Source organism: Hibiscus syriacus, unplaced genomic scaffold, assembly GCF_006381635.1.
Source record: "Hibiscus syriacus cultivar Baekdansim isolate YM2019G1 unplaced genomic scaffold, ASM638163v2 tig00110785_pilon, whole genome shotgun sequence".
NCBI classification, from domain to species: Eukaryota; Viridiplantae; Streptophyta; class Magnoliopsida; order Malvales; family Malvaceae; genus Hibiscus; species Hibiscus syriacus.
This window is the reverse complement of record NW_024062862.1, coordinates 171077-193735: the sequence shown is the minus strand read 5'-3', so window position 1 is coordinate 193735 and position 22659 is coordinate 171077. Positions and strand designations below refer to the sequence as shown.

General features: G+C 37.3%; 1 pseudogene; it reads left to right on the top strand.

Annotated features, from left to right (window-relative positions):
• The first annotated feature begins 1261 nt into the window (after positions 1 to 1261).
• The window catches only part of LOC120140483, a 42856-nt pseudogene continuing 21458 nt past the window's right edge, over positions 1262 to 22659 (top strand).

Genomic DNA, 22659 nt, shown 5'->3' with positions numbered 1-22659 from the left:
ATATTCATGGCTTCTATTCGATGAACTACTAGTGGAACCCCATATTATTCCAAAAACAGTATACGTATGATTCAATAAGGAAATTATATGGCTTTCTATTTATCTGCATGTCATGTAGCATCAACTGGTAGTATTGTATTACTGAGTTTCCCAAAGCTCATTCTGTTACTCACCTTTTCAGGTTAAAAGAATCGTATCAATGTATTTATCAACATCAGTAAGGGAGTTCTTCCGGCGTTGCTTGCAGAGTATGATACATGTGATTAGGGGCATATAACTTGTATTTTGTTTTATATACGAGTCTGAAAATCTGTTTTATTTCTGAACACTGATAAATCATTTTATGAGTTACATGTTTTAATAAAAGTTTTAAATTTTCTGAGATTTTTACGATGGGTCGCTCTGGTGGCCCTAATGTGACACCCCAGATCGGATCGGGTTACCCACATCGGTCTGAAGGGGTTGCAGATAATTTTAAAATTTTTATTTAAATGAATAAAAATAAATTATTATATTTAAAAAATAAAAAATCCCCCACTCTCCTCCCCCTCCCTTCCCCTCCATCTAAATTGTATAATTCTAAAATCAAAACTTGAAACACATTCTAATAACTTCAAACACTAGATCCAAAATTATGGTATTCTTCAATTAGATTTTCAAGCCAATCTAATAAGGGAACTTCCAACAAACTCCAAACGATTTAATCCCACACTCTTTCTGCTGTGAATTTTTGTATTGTTTCAAGATGACGGAACCTCAAGATAAAAACTTTAAAAGTCGAGTAGTGGAATAAGTAAGGTCCTAGAATCGTGGAAAATAAGTGATACTTTACCAATTATTAACATTTGTAGACAACAGCTGAAATGATTTCAAAAGTTAATGAGTTGTCATGTCATCGGTGGAGATTTGATCGAGAGTAATAGTGTAACCTATATGAGCATACAAATTGAAATAAAAGTTTTCAAAGTTTTAAATTTTTTAAAAGATTTTTAAAGATTTTAATTTTTTTCTTAAATATATTTTTAATTTTTTTATTTCAAAAAAAATTTCTAAATTATCAAAAAATTAGACATATCACTTAACGATATATTTTTTTAATAACATTACGTTTAAAATATTCAAAATAATAATATTTATGACATTAAATATTTAAATTAATCAAAAAATAATTTAAACACCTAAATAAAAAAAATACATTTTCACACTTATTTTTATATTAATCATTTATAACAAACCCTGAAAAATAAACGTCCTGCATTTCCATAATTGCCCCTACTTATTGCACAATGACTTTTCTCTTCTGAACCCTGAGCCTATCTCTTCTCGTCCGATATGCGGTTGACGCTCGAAGCTTCAGCGTCGCCGAATTCATAAGCAAATTGGGGTCGGCTAATCCGGAGAACATTGTATTTGCTAACCAGAAAAGAATAGGGAAATTTTGAAGGAGAAAGGGATGATGCCCTCGACGGGAAGAATAAGCATAGCGGCGAGTGCACAAAGACTTGACGTTGACAATCGGATCCCTCTCCGCTATTACTACCGGATTGCCGACAATATTATCAAACAGGTTTTTTTAATTCAAGTTATATACTTTTCATGTTAAATTAGTTTTGTATCTATAATCTATCGTTTGTGCAGTTTACGTTTCAAATTTTGGTATTTTTTAGTTAATTAAGTGACTTATACCTCGATTTATTGTATCTGTTTTTCCTTGCCAATGGCTATTGCCTTTGATTCCTAACAAGTTAGGTGGTGGGGGGTGGAGGAGAAGAAGCAAATAGTGGAAAGTAGAATCTTAAATGATTTCAAATGAACAAATAATTATAGTGCAAAACCAATTTAACCTAATTCTATTGGATGTGAGATTTCAAGTGCTATAATGTCATCATGCATGAAAGATAATGGTAGAATACAGAAGTTTGGGGTATAAAATTGACGCTGATATAAGTTTGTCTGGTGGAATTCTATTAGCCTTCCAAATATGAATTCTTTCTCTTTTAGTTATGACTTTGATGCATAAATGATGCACATATAAGTTTTTGTTGCTATTTATTAAAGTGGTGGTGTTTAATCTTGAAAGGTTGTTTATGTGTTTATACCAAAGTTTGTTTGATTTTGTATAGCATTCACAAAATTGTGGAGTGTAATATGAGAAGTCAGGCATGTCTTTTCAATGCTAAGAAAAGTCTGGTTATATATATTGTAGGTTATTTTTAGTGACATTGAACCATAAAATAACAGTTAAGGAAATGTTTGGGGTGAAATGGGTTTGAAAAAGTGACAAAGCTTTTGTCTGTATGTCTAATGTTTGTGATGCAAATTGTTAAATTTTTTGGGACTTGAAAGTTAGTTATTTAGAACTTGCTTAAAGGATTACTTTGGATTTGGAATGTTGAAGCTTCTATTGAGGTTTGTTCTTTAGGTTTGATTCATATACATTATTGATTGGACTTACAAGTAATGGTGCTGCATTAGATTCTTGCTCATCTTTTGTTAAATACTTGGCTGATCATGCTTAAATACTTTCCTTATTAATTTTTTTCTTGTTTCTTTAACAGCATTATGTTTGCATGTTATTTCTTAATACATCGAATTGTTACCTTCTTGCTCTAAATGATCTGGCTTTTATGATATACTCAATGCTATCTAGGCTGACATCTTTCGAGCTGAGAAGAATATCATAGATCTATACGTCATGCTTCTAAGGTTTTCAGGGTGAGACATAGATAGTTCATCATGAATTATTTGAGATTCTTAGTATTCCTTTAAAATACATATAAAGCTACTTTTACCTCTCCTCACCTGGCTGTTTTCCTCAGTTTGGTTTCTGAAACAATACCATCCCATCGAGATTATAGAGCATCTCTACAAAGCCAGAAGGTCTACTTGAAAAAGGTAGTCACTTCTCTCTACACATATCCGATAATCGTTCGAAAGGTTTGATATGCAATTTGATTTCAATTTTTTTTGTAGAGACTACTCAATGCCTTGAATGAGCTAGAGGAATTGAAGCCAGCAGTGCAACAAAAGATCAATGAATTAAACAGAAGATATGCTCATCAAAGTAATTCAATGAAAAAGGTACTGTCGGTGCTCGATTCTGCTAATGAGCTGATTCTTTAATCTTTTTGGACTGTCTTTTCATCATGTAGTTTGTTTAGTTTTCTTTTATGATTGCATCTGCAGAATTTATAATTTGTTTGTAGATCCAGCTTTAAAATGAATTTTGTTGTTCAACTGCAGGCAGTTAGACCAGCTGCACGAGAATTTAATTATAATGGTTCAAGAGCTCAGCAATTTTCATGTTCCAAACCAATGGAAGAACAATTCAGGAGGATGTTAGTTGCTTTCTTAGTTCTAGGGGTTTCTAGTGTAGTTCCATAGAGTTTAGTTGGTTTCAGCATTGTCGTTTTTTTCCTTTCTCCTTCTTCACCTGTTTATCATCTGATTGCTACAATTGACAAGACCAAATGATTAACTACTGTTGCACGTCCGAACTCTTTTCTTCTGTTTAATTTTATAAACGTTCTGCTTAATGCTTCTGTACTTTTAATTTCCTTATAGGAGTATTACTGACTATTTTAATTTGATGCAATTGTTTACAATTTTTTTACCATGCGGGTTAACAAAATGTGGACTTAGAAGATAAGATTTATGAGCATATTCTCAAATTTCAAACAAGCATTTACCTGTTTTGAGTTTCATTGGTTGCTGAAGCATCTAGCATTTACAAGTGTTAATTCTATCTGAATATAGCTTTCAGATAGAAAGTTTACGTTTGCGTTTGCTATCTAGGTCAGTATTTGGTTCTCCTATTGTAGTAGTTCTTCTATTTTTATATATACCAATATTAGTACGCCTTTTATTTTAATGCTGAATTTATCAAAATGGATATTTGAAATGGGGAAGTTGCAATGGAATTGAACCTAGAGTTTCATGGTGTACTGTTAATTTTTTCAAGCTTTACCTAGTCTATTTTTTTTGTCTTGGGAATCAAATTTAGAAACCAAGCTCCAAAGTTTGGTGCATGTCACAGTGGAAAAGGTGTTTGATGACCCTGGTTTTGTTGCTTATTTTAGGTCATTAAACCTGCTGCGCCCAAAGGAGGAAACCCTCTCCAAACATTCTATTTTAGGTCCAAATGGGCTTTATGGGCAGTGACAACCTCCAAAAACTAATATACAGGTATGATGATATCTTCCTAATTCTTGGGTCCTTACTAAGAACTCAGCTTACATGCCGTTCTTACTACAGGTGCAATATCCAAGCAATGTTGACCTAACTCCAATTGAATTCCCAAGGTATTCCCTTTTTTGGTTTTCGGAGCGTGTAATTACTTATTGTTGATCGCAAGTTACAGCGATTGATTTAAAGGAAAGTAAGATAGTTTCTAGATGCATTGAAGGATTATTTTATTGAATCATATTGGGGTTCTATGGAATCCGGTCTTTAAGAATTTTAGTTCCAAACTTGCGGGGTGGAAAGCGTCATGTCTGTCTTTGGCTGGGAGGACAGTTCTGTTGAAGTCGGTGCTAACCTCTTTGCCGATTTTCTTTCTATCTCTTTTCAAAATGCCGTGCAATATCGGAAAGAAGCTTAATTCCTTAATGGCTAACTTTTTTTGGGGTGAGAAGGGGGATAAGCGGAGGATTCACTGGATAAATTGGAACACGGTCTGCAGGCCTATGAACTGTGGTGGACTAGGTGTCCTTGATTTGAATCTTACTAACCGGGCTTTACTAGGCAAGTGGGTGTGGAAATTTGCCAATGACAAAAACTCTCTCTGGAAATCTGTGTTGTGTAGTAAGCAAAAGGTCAGCTGGAACACTATGTCTATTGGAAAGGTTACTTCTCCGAAATCTTCATGGAACTTGAGAGGCATTGCTAATAATTTTTCTAAGAATGATTCGGTAGGGAACTTTCTTAGATCGAATTCGAAGCTGCAAGTAGGTAATGAGAAATCAATTTCTTTTTGGAATGATGTTTGGGCTGATGAGGTCCCTCTTAAAATAATTTTTCCTAGAATCTATGTGCTTTCCATTAATTAAGGGGGGGAGATTGTTGAGTTTGGCAGCTATGGACCGAGTGGTTGGGAGTGGAATGTCCAAACTAGAAGGAATCTGAGTGATTGGGAATTGGACCAGTGGTTGGCTTTGATGACAAAACTTAAGGATGTCAAACTGTCAGAGATGGTGGAGGACTCCCTTTCTTGGTCTGCTAGTGGAGATGGATTGTTTTCGGTTAAATCATGCAGGAAAACCTTAGGCTCGGAGATCGGGAGTAATGATTTGTGGCTACAAGGAGTTTGGAAGGGTTTTGCTCCACCGAGAGTGGAAGCTTTTCTATGGCAGCTTGCACATCAGAAATTGGCAGTTAAGGCTGAGTTGGTTAAGAGAGGAGTTTCTTTAGGGGAAGATATACAGTGTCCTTTTTGCAAGATTCAGGAGGAAACAGTTCAACACTTATTTATTTCCTGTATTGTTGCTTGGAATTTGTGGAATAAATTAGCTAGCTTTTGGGATATTTCGCTTGTTCTTCCTCAAGACCCTCCTGCTTTGTTTAGTTCCTGGGGTGAGTTGAGGGGAAACTCGACGATATGGAAGTTTATTCCGGGTGTTATCTTCTGGTCAATCTGGAAAGCCAGGAATGCTATAGTGTTCGAAGGTTCTAACCTGGACAGCATGTCTCTGTTCTTTACAGTTAGATTCAGGCTATCAAAATGGGTTTTAGCCAAGTTTCCTACGGTTAATATTCAGGAGGATTTGCTGATTGGTAACCCATCTCTAGCAGATGGGTTTTCTCCTACTTTAGCAAAAGTTGGTCATAACCTGCGTTGGATTCCCCCTGTTGATTTTCTTAAGATGAACGTTGATGGAGCAGTTAGGATTGGAGGCTCGGGTGGAGGTATAGGAGGTATATTGAGAGATTGGGAGTGTCGCACACTTTTGACTTTTTCAGAGAAAGTTGACCAAGGTACTCCTCCTCTAGCTGAATTAAAGGCTATTAAAAGGGGTATTGAAATTTTTCTGGCTTCAGTTTGGGTTTCTGTTGGGAGATTGATTGTTGAGAGTGATTGCAAGTCGGTAGTGGAATGGATTAAATCACCGGATTTGGCTCCTGTTTTCTACTCGTCTTTGGTTAATCAGATTTTGACACTTTCAAATGGCAAGGTTCATTCAGTGAGGTGGATTCCAAGAGCGAGCAATGGGGAGGCTGATAGCTTAGCTAAGAAAGGGATAGGTTGACTGTAAAGCCCTGTCATTGGATTTTCTGGTCCAGCGAGACGGTCTATTAGAAAATTGTTGTTAAGTTTTATGGGATGTATTGTGGTGTAGTGTTTAAATATTATGTAAGATTGTATTATCAATAAAGTTTTTAAGGTACTCTTTTCCTCCTTCCGCTGATTAAGGAGTTTACCCCTAAGCTCCTTTAATCAAGAAGGGGGTTTTTAACGAGGCCTTCCATTCCTATAAAAAAAAATATTGGGGATATTAAGTAAATTTGGATAACTCCAAGCATGATGCTAAATCTTTTTTTTTTAATATTTAGTTATTTATCTATTTTGATTGTTTTGGATAAATTCATGGTTCGAATACTTTTATATCTGATGGTGTTTATGTGTAAACAGTTTGCAGCAGCCTATAGAAAATAAACTTCCAGGGAAGAGTGATCATAGCAACTCAGAAACTGAAGCATCAAGCACGGAATCAACTGTTACTATTGCAAATTGTGAGAATAGTCAGAAGTATCATGTGGATGAACCTCGTCCGATGATTTCTTTTGAAGAATCAGAAACCATTCCAAATATTACCGGACAACCTTCTCCTCCTCGGATTTGGTTCCTGCGATATCTCCCCAGGTGACTGGGGGAGATTGTAGAATAGATAACCCCTCAACTGATGGTCTTGTTCCTTCTGAATCTCCTCTACAGTTGCAAATTGTAAGTTTTTCGACGACTTATGTTTTGTTTATTGCAAGTTATCTTCATCTCCAAACTTTCTGGCATGATAATGGTTTAATTCAGTTATCCTTATGGAGGATATTTTAATGTTTATAGCCTCAAGGAACCCCAATAGTATTGACTTGTCATTTGTTGTTCAGGCAACGACAATAATGGAAAGCTTCATGAAGCTGGCTAAATCAAATACTGATAGGAATTTAGAAACCTGTGGTGTCCTTGCAGGTTCGCTTGTAAGTACTGATTCACCTTTTATTAGTCTGGATATAATTTGATACTGAAGTTTTATTGTGATACTCGTCTGCAGAAAAATAGGAAGTTTTTTGTTACAGCACTTATTATTCCAAAGCAGGAATCAACATCTGACTCGGTATGGCTGTCTCATTTTGGATTATCTAACTTTATTTTTCCGTCATCAGTCAAAATTTCTTTCTTTTTCCTCTTATTTTAGCTGGTTATATAATTCCTTTTATTGCACTTTCTTTTTATTTTTTATTTTTGATAGGAACACTTTCTTTTTATTAGTGCCAAACAACAAACGAGGAGGAAATATTTGATGTACAGGATAAGAAATCTCTATTCCCCCTGGGATGGATTCATGTAAGTGTTTAATATTCTTCTTCCTTAACCTCATATATAAACATCTGCTCAGTTACAAATGAATTTACCTCCCTTAATGGTAACTTGAACAACAGTATCAAACTCATTTGATAAATGATTTGAGTTGGAATATAGGTGAGCCATGCACATTTTTGTTAATGAGTGAACTTGATAACCTACTTTTTGGAAGGGCTTGATAGATCCTTGTTTGTTGTTCCTAAGTTCTCTACTTTTATAAGATATTTATATTTGAAAAAGAAGGCTGCATGGATTACAGTTCATACTTAATTTAAAAAAGGCTTATAAATAAAATAGGCCCCTCTAATTGTACCCAAAAGTCAAGTGAGCCCTTGTTTGAAAAATTGAGATCAAATGGGTCCTTACCATCTCTTGAAATTTGATCTTGATTTTTTCAAATAAGGGCTTATTTGATCCATTATTTTTCAAATAAGGACACATTCCATTCGTGATTATTGAAATAAGAGCTCAATTGATCCAAGATTGGAACTGAGGGTTCACTTTATTTTTGAGTTCAATTTGGCATTTTAGTCTTTTAAAAAAGGGTTTTTCATGAGTGCATGAGTGAGCTCTTGATAAGTGTTTTCTTCACTGAATTGAAGCAACCTTGCACATGTAGGATTGCTTAAGACTAAGGTGAAATTCCACCATGGTCAAACTCATTGTAAACACCATTTTTTCAACACCAACACCTACCACCCCATTTTTTCAACACCAACACCTACCACCCCATTTTTTCAACACCAACACCCATCATCCCATTTTTTTCAACACCAACCCCATCACCCCTTGTTCCCTGTGAAAATCAAGGCATAATCAACTGAAAAATCATTGTAAAATTGGCTATAAAAGCCAAATGCATGTAATCAAAAAAAGGGAGGATTTTCTCTCCGATTTTTCCAGAGAAATACAAGCATTTAAGGGTAAATTTTTTATTTTCGTATTCAAATACTAATTTTTTTTTACTCTATGCTATTACGAGAAAATACTAAAATAATTTAGAATCAGAGAGAAAAGAAATAAAAATCAGATTATTCCAAGGTATTTTGAATATTTTTTTTAGTTTTGAATCTAATATTTTTTTTGAAGCTTTGTATGTAAAATAAGAAGGAAAAAGAGTGAGTAGATTATTACCTTAGATCGGGACGGTTCGCAGTGGTGGCCATGGTGGTTCATGGCCAACGATCGTTTATTCCACGAAATAAAAATGAAATAGAAAAAGAGGAAGAAAGTTGAGAGAAATAATAAAGAGAAGAGGAGAGGAAATGAAAAACCATGCGCAGAAATGATTCTGGGGAGAGAAAAAAGTAAAGTTATTTTGGGTTTTGGGCTAATCACATGTCAAGTCATCCATTTTTAATATGTTTCATGTTTTAGTTTAAGTGTTAGGGTAAATAGCATACTAGGTCATCATAGTTTCAGCGTGTTTTGCATTTAGATCACTAGTTTTAGGTTAAATCACTTTATTGGTCCTTTAAGTTTAATGTGATATGCGTCTTTAGTCATTTTTAGGGTTAATCGTGCCTTAGGTCCCTTTAAGTTAAGCGTTTTTTGTGTTTTGGTCACCATTTTCTTTTACTTTACATGATTTGCGAATTGGCTACTTTGTTTTGTATTATTTTAATTTAGTCCACTATTGTATGTATTATTTGTGTTCGAAATGGGTTACTAATGTTTATGCTATTCTATTTTAGTCCTATATTTATTATTTTATTACGATTCTAGTGCTCATGTTATGTGATTTTCTTGTTTCATGCCATGATATTTATTTTTATTAATGTTTATAATTTTAAAATTATTTTTCACTCATTTTTGTCACTAAGATATTAATGAATATATATGTATATTGTTTATTTGTACCATTAAAGTATGTTTTATGTTTTAGGTATTTATTTTACTTATATTATTATATATTACTTTATTATATACATAATATTATATGTAGAGCACGATAAATATTATATTTTATATTTTCATTATATTTTAGAATAAATATTATGTCATACGTTTAATATCATATTTAGAAAATATGTATATATTTATAAAGTAAAACAAAGTTAAAATTAACCTTAATGTGTGTATTTATTTTTTAAATATATCAATGTATCATATTTTATTTTGTTTGAAAATAACCTTAGACTTTTAAATCTTTTAGGTCCGTTATTTTAATTCTTTGACATGTTTATTCCCCAAACTATGTTTACACATTTAATATTGACATAATTAAATATGTTAAATAGAGCCTCCATTTTAGGTTAGATTTCAAACTAGTCTTTAATTTAGGGGATAATTCGAGTTGGCCCTCGCGTAAACGCTCGAGGGACCATCTCGGTTATTTGATTTAATATTTTTTTTAAAATCAAATAGGATTAATATTAGAACCTACATTTTTAGGTTTAAGCCCCTAGGTTACTTAATTATCATAATTTGATACCTTAAGTTAGAAAAGGCCTTAATTTATCTTAGATTAATTAGGATTGAATAAGATTTTGTCCGAGTGCATTTTATTTTAAACTTTAAGGCACTTTTCACTTATTAAGGAGTTAATAGTATATCCTCCGCGATCGTGCTCAGGGGGTGACTACTGGTAATTCCCTGAATAAGTCAACATCCTTTTCAAAACTACATCATGTTTTCTAAAAATAAGGCAATATTCGGTTATTAGGCACAATAGCTGATCTCCCGCATTTACGCTCGGGGGAGAATGCTATCGGTCTCAATAAACGAATACCCTTTTCAAACTTTGCATCCTTAATGATTTTTAAATTAAATAAAGATCGAACTCAAAGTTTCCGATTTTAAATATAGGGTAATCAACTAGGTACCAATTTTTGGGCGCTTGTGGGGGTGCTAATCCTTCCCCACACGTAACGGACTCCCGAACCTGATTTCTGGATTTTTGCAGACCCCAAAACTCGATATTTTATTAAAATAAAATATTTTATTAAAATCACCCAGTTTTTACGGTGTTCCAATCTCACCTTAAATGATTGGTAGCGACTCACATTTTGAAACGATTTTCAAAAAGAAAACCCCGAGTCGGTATCGGTCTTTCCCCGCCCGGGCGAAAAACGGTGTCGACAGCTTGGCGACTCCGTTGGGGATTTTTGTTTTTTAAACAAGTTGAGAGTCGAGCCACGAGTTGGTTATCCTATATTTATGATTTTGGAAATTACTAGTTCGATCTTATTTAATTTATAGTTCATTATATTATTTCAAAAAGAAAAAACAGATTTCTCTCCGGTTAATGCTTACACTTCTATGAAATATTTAAGATTGTTGCATATCATAGCTCTAAACCCGAGCTCAAACCAAATTTACCTAAGTAGAGAGAAACGACACACCTCATGAGGAGCATTGGGCTTCCTTGTGTGGGTCTGACAAAGTATCTTTGGAAAGCACCCTAAGTTGCCTATCCGGATATCAGTTCCGAGGTACGCTTTTATTGGTGTAATCCCCTGAGCTGAACCCGATTTACAAGTCTGTAATGGGCTAGAATCGGGGTCAACCTTAGTAGGTTGTAAAAATAGCTTGGGAACCTTCGCTAGAACCCAGCCTCATATAGAGAATTTAGTAAGTCTACCCCGCTAGAGCCATGTGGATAGCCTAGGAGAACTAGAACGCATGCGGTTAGGATTATTAATTTTCTTTGTATGCTTTATTTTATTCTCAACTTTAAGTCATATTTAATATTATTATTTTTTTACTAATCATTTCAACTAACTTGATTCTTGTTGTCTTGTTTCTACTAACATTGATTTTCTTTTGTATACTCTTATTGCATTTTTGCATGTATCATTATCATATCACATCATCTCATAAATGGTATTGATTCCCATATCACCTAGTTATTATAAAAGAGCTTAAGGCAGCAATGTCTTCCGATGGGACTGAGAATGCAATCAGTGTTCAGACCTGATCCGAGTATGGGCAATCACGGTTCGGGGATAGCCTTGTCACTACTGAAGAGTCAGTTTTGCCAGAGAAGGCAATTATTAGAGACAGGCAAGCACATTGGGATGAATTATCAAGAATTTGAGCCACCTGGGATGATAATGAGAAGACAATGTTCAGGGAAATATACGGAGACATCGCAGAGCTGCCGAGAGTACCAATAGATTCAGTGTTGGTTCGGGCCCTGGTCGAATGTTGGAATCCAGCTTATAGGTGTTTCACTTTCGGTAAAGTGGACATGACCACTACCTTGGAGGAATATACAGCTTTGCTGAACATCCCGAATGTTAGAAAGTATTCCATTTACACCAAGGCAATCCGACCTAAGGGGTTCATTACCAAGATGGTCACGCTGACGGGAAAGACCAAGGAATGGGTCGAAGAGTACATTCTTGATGAAAGGATCTCCTAGGCTCAGCTGAAGAGTTTGATTTATGAGCAGACTCCATCAAAAAGAAGAAGAGATCACTTCGCGCTTGCAGTATATGGCCTGGTAATTTTCCCCAAGATTGAGGATCACTTCGACATTGCCTTAATCGATTTCGTCGAAGCTATTTCCAGAAAGAATCCCGCACCAGCCATCATTGCGGAAACATTCCTGTCACTGAATCAATGTAGACGATTGGGAGGTCAGTTCATTGGATGTACTTCACTATTACTAGTTTGGTGGTGGAGCCACTCCTGGATAGTTGAGAAGGGCTGGGCTCGGAGACATCAATCAAAATTTTCGCCTCTGGTGGATTTCCTCGACAAATGTCAAATCCCGGAGCATCGCAAGAGAAAAGATTGGGTTGAAGCTCTCCGTAACGTGAAGGATACTGAGATTGTGTGGAAGGCTTACTGGTTACCCAAAGAGGATGTACTTTTCAGATGTGGTAACGATAGCTTTGTGATGCTGCACGGATTATGGGGAGCAATCGGGTATACTCCGCTGATTGTACTCAGACAGTTCAGTACCCGACAATTCGTACCAGCTACCCACGACTTGAAGGAGGCAGAATTTTCTTTCTCTACTCCAGGTTATCGAGAGCGGATTTTAAAAATCTATACAGCGTGGCAGAAACCCCACTACATGAACTTCAAAATGATAGAGCCTGGATTCACACCAGCCTATGAGGTTTGGAGGTCGCAGAGAATTAATAACAATACACCGAAGCCAAATTTAGAAGACGAGTTGACTATGGAGGAGCGATTGAGGAGGCTCCCGACAGAGGCTGAATTGTTGAAAGAGGATATGCGACTAATGAATCTGGAGAGAGAAAAAGAACAGAGAAACTTCTCAGATGAGAAGACAATGTGGGAGCTCGAGCTGATTAAGAAGGATGGAGTGATAAAACAATTTGCAAAAGATAAAGAGAAGGTTCAGGAGAGTCTTGATGCGCTAAATCAAGATTTTCGGGCCTTAGAGAAGAATATGAGAGCCCAGGGTCTACATCATACTGTTAAGACCCTAAAAATAAAACTTGATAGGGTAGAAAGAAGCGCAAGAAGAGGTCAAGAAGAAAAGAAGCGAGCCCTGCAGCACGCTCAAAGACTAAGAGAGCAAAGAGATGAGGCTAACCAAGAATTGACACAGAGGCAGGCACAGATTGAACAGCTCGAAGCACAATTACTTAGTATGGATAAGACTTTTCAGAACCCATACAACATCGATGTATTCCGTCTTCAAAAAGAAAATGTGATGTTAAAGAAAAGGATGACAGAGTTAGAAGAAGCAAGGTTGATCCACTCATCCGCACAGGATATAGCCAGACAGGAGAATGAGGCCTTAAAAGCTAAGATCGTTGAGCTAGAAGTTGCAGTACAAAAAGGCCATCAGCGAATCCAACAATTAGAAGAAAGCCGGCCATTGACTAATTCAAAGCTTGGAATCGCGCTACGGCAGGCTCACGACACCATTCAGAATCAACATGAAGCAATGGGGAGAGCAGTGAATCAGGCCTGCAGTGTTGCTCGTCAAGTCTACGAGATATCTGAAGAAGCAGCAGCCCTCAGAGTTTTTGTTATCCCAAATTCAGAGGAAGAGCGACGCATCCTGGGATTGATAATAGAGCTCGAGAGATTAGGCGATAGGGCAAGATTCTACGTTTAATTTCAATGAGGATGTATTCTCTTTGCCTAAAGTGCTTAGACTTTGTGTGTTGTTGAGTACTTTTTGTATGAACTAAGTTATTTCAGAATCAATATCGGGTTGCATTTGCATTTGCATTTTCTTACGTTTTTCTAAATGTTTGAAATCTTGATAATCGCATTATAACAATTCATTCATTAAATTCATCGAATAATAAAATATAATTTCCAATTATTTGTAGTTATCCTGGCATTCACCTCACACCCATACGGTACCCGTAAAACTAAGAAAATGGAGGCGAAATTAGCTCAAATTGAACAAGAACACAAACAAGCTCAAGCAGAGATGAGAGAAAGATTAAGCAAAATGGAAGCAGAGATAGAAAGCTCACAAGACGGTTTTCTACAAAAGATCGAAGAAATGTTTAAGAAGCACGCTACAAGTGGAAAAGCTATTGTTGACCAACCAAAATCATCTGATCAGGATCTCTTGCATCCTCCAGGGTTTGAACCTATGGCATCGCATCCTGTCGGGTTTACATCTGGCCCCCAGCACCCACCAGGGTTTACACCCGACCCTTCGCATCCTCCCGGTTTCACCCTAGTGCACATTTCAGTTAGATCGCCAGCTGTGCAAGAGGCTCACCCAGGAGTCTATATAGTGAATCAGCAAAATCATAATGAACTCGCATTTCAAACCGATTACCCATCGGCTACTAGGGCAAGACCCATTGAATCAGGCGTAGAAGAGTTACCACCTGATTTTCAGGAAGACTCGGAAAAAGGAAGAGTTAACAGTGATATAACCCAACAGTTGAAAAGCCTGGAGGAAAGAATGAGATCAGTAGAAGTTGAGCCATTCTATGGAATGGATGCTAGAGAGCTAAGTTTGGTGCCTGACCTGATTCTACCCCCGAAGTTCAAAGCACCAGACTTTGAAAAGTATGATGGAACTACTTGCCCATCAGCTCACCTCGTCATGTTCTACAGAAGAATGGCAGGGTATACTGAAAATGAGAAACTACTGATACATTGTTTCCAGGACAGCCTAACAGGATCATCAATTAAATGGTACAATCAATTGACTAGATCCCAGATCAAGTCATGGAGAGACTTGGCTCGAGCATTTTATGAACAGTATCGTCACGTCACCGAACTAGTGCCTGACAGATGGACATTGCAGAACATGGAAAAGCGACATAATGAAACTTTCAGGCAGTACGCCCAAAGGTGGCGTGATGTTGCCTCACAAGTACAGCCACCGTTGCTGGAAAAGGAGGCTACGGTTATCTTTGTACATACTCTGAAGGCTCCATATTTGGGGCATATGTTGGGAAATGTTACGAAGAATTTTGCTGACTTGGTTCTTTCTGGAGAATTAATCGAAAATGCCATTAAAAGTGGCAAGATTGAAGGAGGTGATGGGTCGAAGAAGCCCTATTTCAAGAAAAAAGACAATGAAGTGAGCCAGACGAGTACTTATAAAAAGAACTACGTAGCCAGCGTCACGATTTTGCAGCCTAAGACGGAGAATATTAACACCCATGAAAATAGAGGGCAGAGAAGGGAGAATACAAGACCGACTTTCTCACCAGTGCTAGTACCATATTCAGAAATCTACGCCTCGCTCTTGAAGGCAGATTTAATACGCCCTTACAAATTGACTCCGATGCAGCCACCTTACCCTCACTAGTATAATGCCAATGCTCACTGTGAATACCACGCAGGGATTGCTGGGCATGATATCGAGAACTGCCCACAATTTAAGAAGGTTGTACAAAACCTTATCAACGCTGGAGATTTGGAATTCAAAACACCAGCTGTAAATACTCACCCTATGCCCAATCATGGGGGGCAAGGAATCAACATGGTCGAAGAAGGAGAGATCAGGACGACCAAGAGAAAGGTGTCAGAAGTCAAATCTCCCCTCTGTTGGGTGTTCAGGCAGCTGTGTACATCGGGAATGATTAAGGGAAGTCCCGAATCAAGGTCATTGGAACAAGAAACATACTGTGAACATCACCAAACTAAGGACCATGATATCCAGAATTGTCCTGAATTTCGAGAATTGCTTCAGAAAATTATGGATAGTGGAGAAGTGGAATTTTTCACTAAGGAAGAGAAACCACAAGAAATAGATATCTGTATGATGGATGGCTCGGGCAGAATGACGGGGACGAGAAAATCGATAGTCATCACAGTTAATCCGGGACAAGAGAGATCATCGTCAACAACTCCAAGGGTGGTGATTACTACTCCGTCCCCCTTCCCTTTCAAGGATACCCGACAGGTTCCTTGGAGTTATACAGCCAATGTATCAATACCAGAGGGGTCCAAGATATCTGAAAGAACAAACAAGAAAAATAAATCAAGCTCAGAAGTAGGTGTGGTGAGACATTTCACACGAAGCGGAAGATGCTACTCACCAGAAATGTCCCTCGAAATAGACAAAGGAAAAGCTAAAGCCAAAGCCGTCGTAATGCCAAAAATTTTCAATGAAGAACCTCCACCGATCATTAACGAGCCTATGACTGAAGCTCAAGGTCATGAGTTTTTGAGGTTTCTTAAGCACAATGAATACAGTATAGTGGAGCAGCTTCACAAACAGCAGGCAAAAATCTCAATCTTGGATCTTTTGATCAATTTCGAAGTACATCGGAACGCCTTGATAAAAGTGCTCAACCAAACGTTTGTTCCTGAGGATATCTCGACGAATAAATTGGATTGAATTGTGGGTCACATAGCTGCTGACAACTATATTACTTTCACTGATGATGAGATCCCGGAAGGAGGGATGGGATCCATCAAGGCTTTAAACATCACTGTGCACCGCCACAGTCATGTCCTGCCAGGGGTTCTTATAGATAATGGGTCGGCACTGAATGTAATGCCCTTAGCTACACTGCAAAGGATGCCCATTGATAGCTCACATATGAGAGCGTATCATAACATCGTCAGGGCATTCGATGGAACCCAGAAGCACGTGATGGGAAAGCTGGAAATACCCTTAATGATTGGGCCTGCTATTTACAATGTTGATTTTGTGATAATGGATATCCACCCGACATACAATTGTTTGTTAGGGAGACCTTGGATCCATGCGGCAGGGGCAGTTCCTTCATCCCTGCATCAAAAGCTGAAGTTCGTAATTGATGGAAGATTGGTCAGCATTGGGGCTGAACAAGAAATCATAGCTTCTGTAACGTCTGAGACCCCGTATATCGACATAAATGAGGATGCCTTGGAGTGCTCATTCAGGGCTTTGGAATTCATCAATGCAACCTATGTGGCTGAAGGTAGTAGAATTCCACGACCCGCACTGTCGAATTGTACTAAGATGACAGTGAGACAAACCCTAGGAAGAGGAGCAAGGATCGGTAAAGGACTGGGAAAAGAGCTGCAGGGGCAGGTACGACCCATAATTGTTTAGTTGAAGAAGGACCGTTTCGGGCTCGGATTTAAGCCCACCTTCCAGCAGCGGGGTCAAGAAATAAAGAAAAAGAATGAGGCGAGAAAGGCCAGACTGAGAGGAGAGGATGTCTCGGGAGAATGCATGTCCTTTCCTCCCCTGAAGAGCTCTTTCAAATTTGGAGGAGTGTACAACGCAGAACAACAGCTGACTAGCGCCATCGAAACCGAGATGATGGGCGAAGCTCTGAAAGGACTATCAATCAATATGATTTCTAGGGGCAACCAACCCGGGAAGTTTCTAGCTGGAATCCGTCCGTGCTTACCTGGTGAAAAGCTCGACAATTGGACAGCCGAGGACCTCCCCAAAGTTTTTAGGGTCAATCCAAAGTAATGCACCAGAATAATTTGTATTAGCATCTAAAAAATATATGTTGGACTTTTTGTAAAACTTCACGCTTATCCCATCAATCAATAAAAGATATTTTCCTCAAATAACAATCATTTTCATTCTTCACATTATTTCATAATGTTCTTCATATCATATTATTTATTCTTCAAATCTCCAAATTCTTCATTTTTCATTACATCATATTCTTTATTTCTTTACTCTCCAATATATCCGAGTCAAATTTCATGCAGATGTCACAATAATACTAGCATAATTGTTCCTGAGGCCAGTTGCAAGACAAATTTCGAGCGACCACCATGTTTGGAAGAAGTCAACGAATGTGAAGATGAAGAAGACTGTGAAGTCCCTAGTGAGCTATTAAGATTGGTGGAAAGAGATGAGAAACAGATTCTACCCCACAAGGAAGAAGTAGAACTTGTAAGCTTGGGGACCGTGGAGGTACAGAGAGAAATAAAGATTGGCGCTACTCTATCCGCAGAAATAAAGCTAGAGTTGATAAGTTTGCTCCAGGAGTACAAAGACGTCTTTGCTTGGTCATATCAAGATATGCCAGGGCTAAGTACTGATATAGTAGTCCACACGTTGCCCATCAAGCCAGAATGCAAACCCGTCCAACAAAAACTCAGAAGGATGAAACCAGAGATGCTATTAAAGATTAAAGAAGAAGTATCAAAACAGATTGATGCAGGTTTTCTTCAAGAGGCAAAATATCCTGAGTGGGTAGCCAATATAGTACCGGTACCTAAGAAGGATGGGAAGGTCCGCATGTGTATAGATTATCGAGACCTTAACAAGGCTAGCCCAAAGGACAATTTTCCCTTACCTCATATAGACACCCTGGTGGATAACACTGCGGGGCATTCATGGTTTTCCTTCATGGATGGCTTCTCAGGGTACAATCAGATTAAAATGAACCTTGAAGACATGGAGAAGACGACGTTTATAACCATGTGGGGAACTTTCTGCTATAAAGTAATGCCATTCGGGTTGAAGAATGCTGGGGAAACCTATCAAAGAACCATGGTGACTCTCTTCCACGACATGATGCACAAGGAGATAGAAGTATACGTGGATGACATGATTGCCAAGTCCATAACAGAAGAAGAGCATGTACAAAATTTGAGAAAGTTATTCCAACGATTAAGGAAGTACCAATTAAAGCTCAATCCAACAAAATGCACATTCGGAGTAAAATTTGGAAAATTATTGGGTTTTATGGTAAGCCAGAAAGGAATCGAGATTGATCCGGATAAGGTTAAGGCAATTCATGACCTTCCCGCACCACGCACACAGAAAGAAGTTCGAGGGTTTCTAGGAAGGTTAAATTATATATCGCGATTCATTTCTCAGCTTACTGATAAATGTGATCCGGTATTTAAATTGCTCAAAAAGAATAATCCTGAGGTATGGAATGATGAATGCCAGGAGGCTTTGGAAGTCATCAAAAGGTACCTGTCCAATGCCCCCATATTGGTATCGCCAGTACCCGGCAGACCATTAATTCTCTACTTAGCAGTTTTCGAGAATTCAATGGGTTGTGTACTAAGGCAACATGATGAATCAGGAAGAAAAAGAAAAAGCCATTTATTACTTGAGTAAGAAGTTTACCGATTGTGAGACTCGGTACTCACCGATTCGAAAGTTGTGTGGTGCCTTAGTTTGGGCTACTCGAAGACTCAGACAGTACATGTTATACCATACTACATGGTTAATATCGAAAATGGATCCGTTGAAATTTTTGATGGAGTCCCCTGCTTTGACTGGCAGATTGGCTAGATGGCAGATATTGTTATTTGAGTTTGATATTGTCTATGTGAGTCAAAAGGCAATAAAAGGGAGCGTTATAGCCGATTTTCTTGCAAGTCGTGCCTCGAAGGATTATGAGTCTTTGAACTTTAATTTCCCAGATGAAGATTTAATGTGCGTTTATACCGAGGAGGAGAGCTCTGAAGGCAACAAATCTTGGACTTTGTACTTTGATGGTGCTTCTAACGCTTTAGGAAATGGAATTGGGGCAGTGTTGATTTCCCCAGAGGAGATTTATTATCCTCTCACAAGCAGATTTGATTTTGTTTGCACCAATAACATGGCCGAATACGAAGCTTGCATTATGGGGTTAAAAGCAGCCATTGAAAGAAAGATCAAAACACTCAAAGTATACGGAGATTCCTCGCTAGTGGTGTACCAACTAAGGGGAGAATGAGAGACGAAAGACTCAAAGCTAGTCAAATACAGAAATTTAATCCTCGAATTACTAAAAGAATTTGAGGATGTCACGTTCAGATATCTCCCCCCGAGAGGACAATCAAATGGCAGATGCTTTAGCTACCTTAGCAGCAATGTTTAAAGCTAATAAAAGAACAGACATGATGCACATAACAATGCAAGTATACGAGACCCCAACCTACTGCTATCACTTAGAAGAAGAAATAGATGGTCATCCATGGTACCACGATATCCTACAATATATGAGATACCAGACTTATCCCCCCGGTGCATCTGAAATTGACAAGAAAACCATCAGAAGAATGGCAACCAGGTACTTCCTTGATGGGGAAATCTTGTATAGAAGGGGCAGTGACCAAGTTTTACTGAGATGTGTAAATGCCAAAGAAGCAAAGAATGTGATGGAAGAAGTACATGGAGGAACGTGTGGAACGCATACGAATGGATTGTCCATGGCCAGAAAAATTATGAGATATGGATACTATTGGGCCGCAATGCATACGGATTGTGTCAATTACGTGAGAAGATGCCATAAATGCCAGATATATGCGGATAAAATCCAAGCACCGCCTTCACCTTTGCACGTTATGAGCTCACCCTGGCCGTTCTCTATATGGGGTATGGACGTCATTGGGGCAATCACACCAAAAGCTTCAAATGGGCATCGATTCATTTTAGTAGCAATTGATTACTTCACAAAATGGGTAGAGGCTGCTTCCTATTCCAGTGTCACGAGATCTACAGTTTGTAGATTCATAAAGAGGGAAATAATATGTCGATATGGATTGCCAGAAAGAATCATCACATACAATGCTACTAATTTGAAAAACAAGATGATGGATGAACTTTGTTCGCAATTCAAGATAAAGCATGCCAACTCTGTTACTTATCGGCCGAAAATGAACGGGGCGGTAGAGGCAGCAAACAAGAATATCAAAAGGATCATTACGAAGACTACAGAAACTTACAGAGATTGGCACGAAAAATTACCTTTTGCCCTTTATGGGTATAGAACGACCGTGCGAACATCGACAGGGGCAACGCCTTTCTCTTTGGTATATGGAACAGAGGCAGTCGTACCTATTGAGGTTGAAATTCCATCACTTCGAGTCTTGAAAGAATTGGAGTTGGATGAAGCAGAATGGATCCAGTCTCGCCTTGATCAACTGAATCTTATTGAAGAGAAAAGGTTGAATGCTATATGTCATGGACAAATGTATCAAAAGAGGATGATGAGAGCCCACAACAAGAAGGTACGCCCAAGAGAGTTCAAAGAGGGAGATCTAGTATTGAAAAAGATTTTGCCTATCCAGAAGGATTTCCGCGGAAAATGGATGCCTAATTGGGAGGGGCCCTATGTTGTCAAAAGGACCTTCTCCGGGGGAGCGATAATTTTGGCGGAGATGGATGGAAGGGTACTGAAAAACCCTATAAATTCAGACTCTATCAAGATATATTACGCCTGAAAAGAAAAAGAAGAGAATGTCGAAACGATTTTTTTCTTAAAAGGTGAAAAAATGTGAGATTTTGAAAACCGCATTAATTCTTAATTGTCTCTTTTCATTTTAAAAACATATGCGATTTAAAAGACCTCTTGTTTCGAAAAAATTTGAATTTCCTTTACGATCGATAAATACGGTTCGAAGAGTCGCCACCAATATTTGATTAGGGTGTGATTGGGCACCCAAAAATGCTTTGTCATTTTAAATAAAAATTAACTTTAATTAAAACAACAAATTGAGGTCTGCGTTACCAAAATCTAAGTTCGGGAGTCGGTTACGTGCGGGGAAGGATTAGCACCCCCACAACGCCCTAAATCGGTACCTAGCCGATTAATTAACATCTTTGCAATGAACTTTACAAATTCAAATTTAATTTAATTTTTGATCTTATAAAACAATGATGTAAATTTAAAAACATTCAAAAGCACTCAAATAAATTAAATTAAAATTACCGAGTCGTTTTAGAAAGATAAAGAATGTTCGATTATTTACAAATATCGAGACCAGATCTTAAAGATATAACAACCTTTTCTCGATATATTTAAATAAACGAACATTTCTTTTTCTCTCGTTCCCAAATTTTAGGTGACGAATCAATTTTTTGGTTTCACTTTCGGGATACACTTTTAATTTAAAATCATTAGAAGCGGACTTCAAATCAGTTATGACAGCCCCCTTGAAACAATTTTAAATTAAAAGTATATTACCCTTAATCCAATTATGAATATGTCGAGTTATGCAAGTGAAGCTATCATGCAAATTATGCAAAAATGATATCATGTAAACATTAATTAAACATGCGATTAAATTAAATGAGTAAATAAATCTAAAGCTAAAATTACTATTAAACAAAGACCACAAAAAAACTATCAATGCATTACATATACCAAGATCAACATAAAACTGAGACCACTTGTAAAAATAAAATGAAAACCGAGAAAATGTTATGCCAAATATGCAACATCACATAAACTTAAAATAACATACCCACATGACTAAAATGTGACATGCAAAAACCTTAAAGTCTAATATTTAAACAACGTAAATTAAACAAATCAATATTTAGGACGAAAATTAAATGAACATAAAATAAATAGACATAATTAGATACATGCGAATTTCTACCTAGGGACTAAAATGTAACATGCAAAAATTAACAATTTAATGTTTAAAACAGCAAAGATTAAATACAAGAATACTTAGGGCTAAAATTAGATGCGGGTAAAATAAAGAGACAAAACTATAAACATGCAAATGTTGATTTATGGACTAAAACGAACATGCAACCATTCAGAAGTTAAATGTCTAAAATAACAAAAACTAAATAACATAACATTTGGGACTGAAAATTAAAACGCATAAAATAAAGATGCAAAATTGGAAACAGGAAAACATTCGGTTTGGGGAACAAAATGAAAACAAACACAAGAACTATAGGGATTAAACGAAATTCTAAGGACTCGGTGGCTAAAAGCTAATTAACCTTAAAATTTTAACATATAACCTAAATA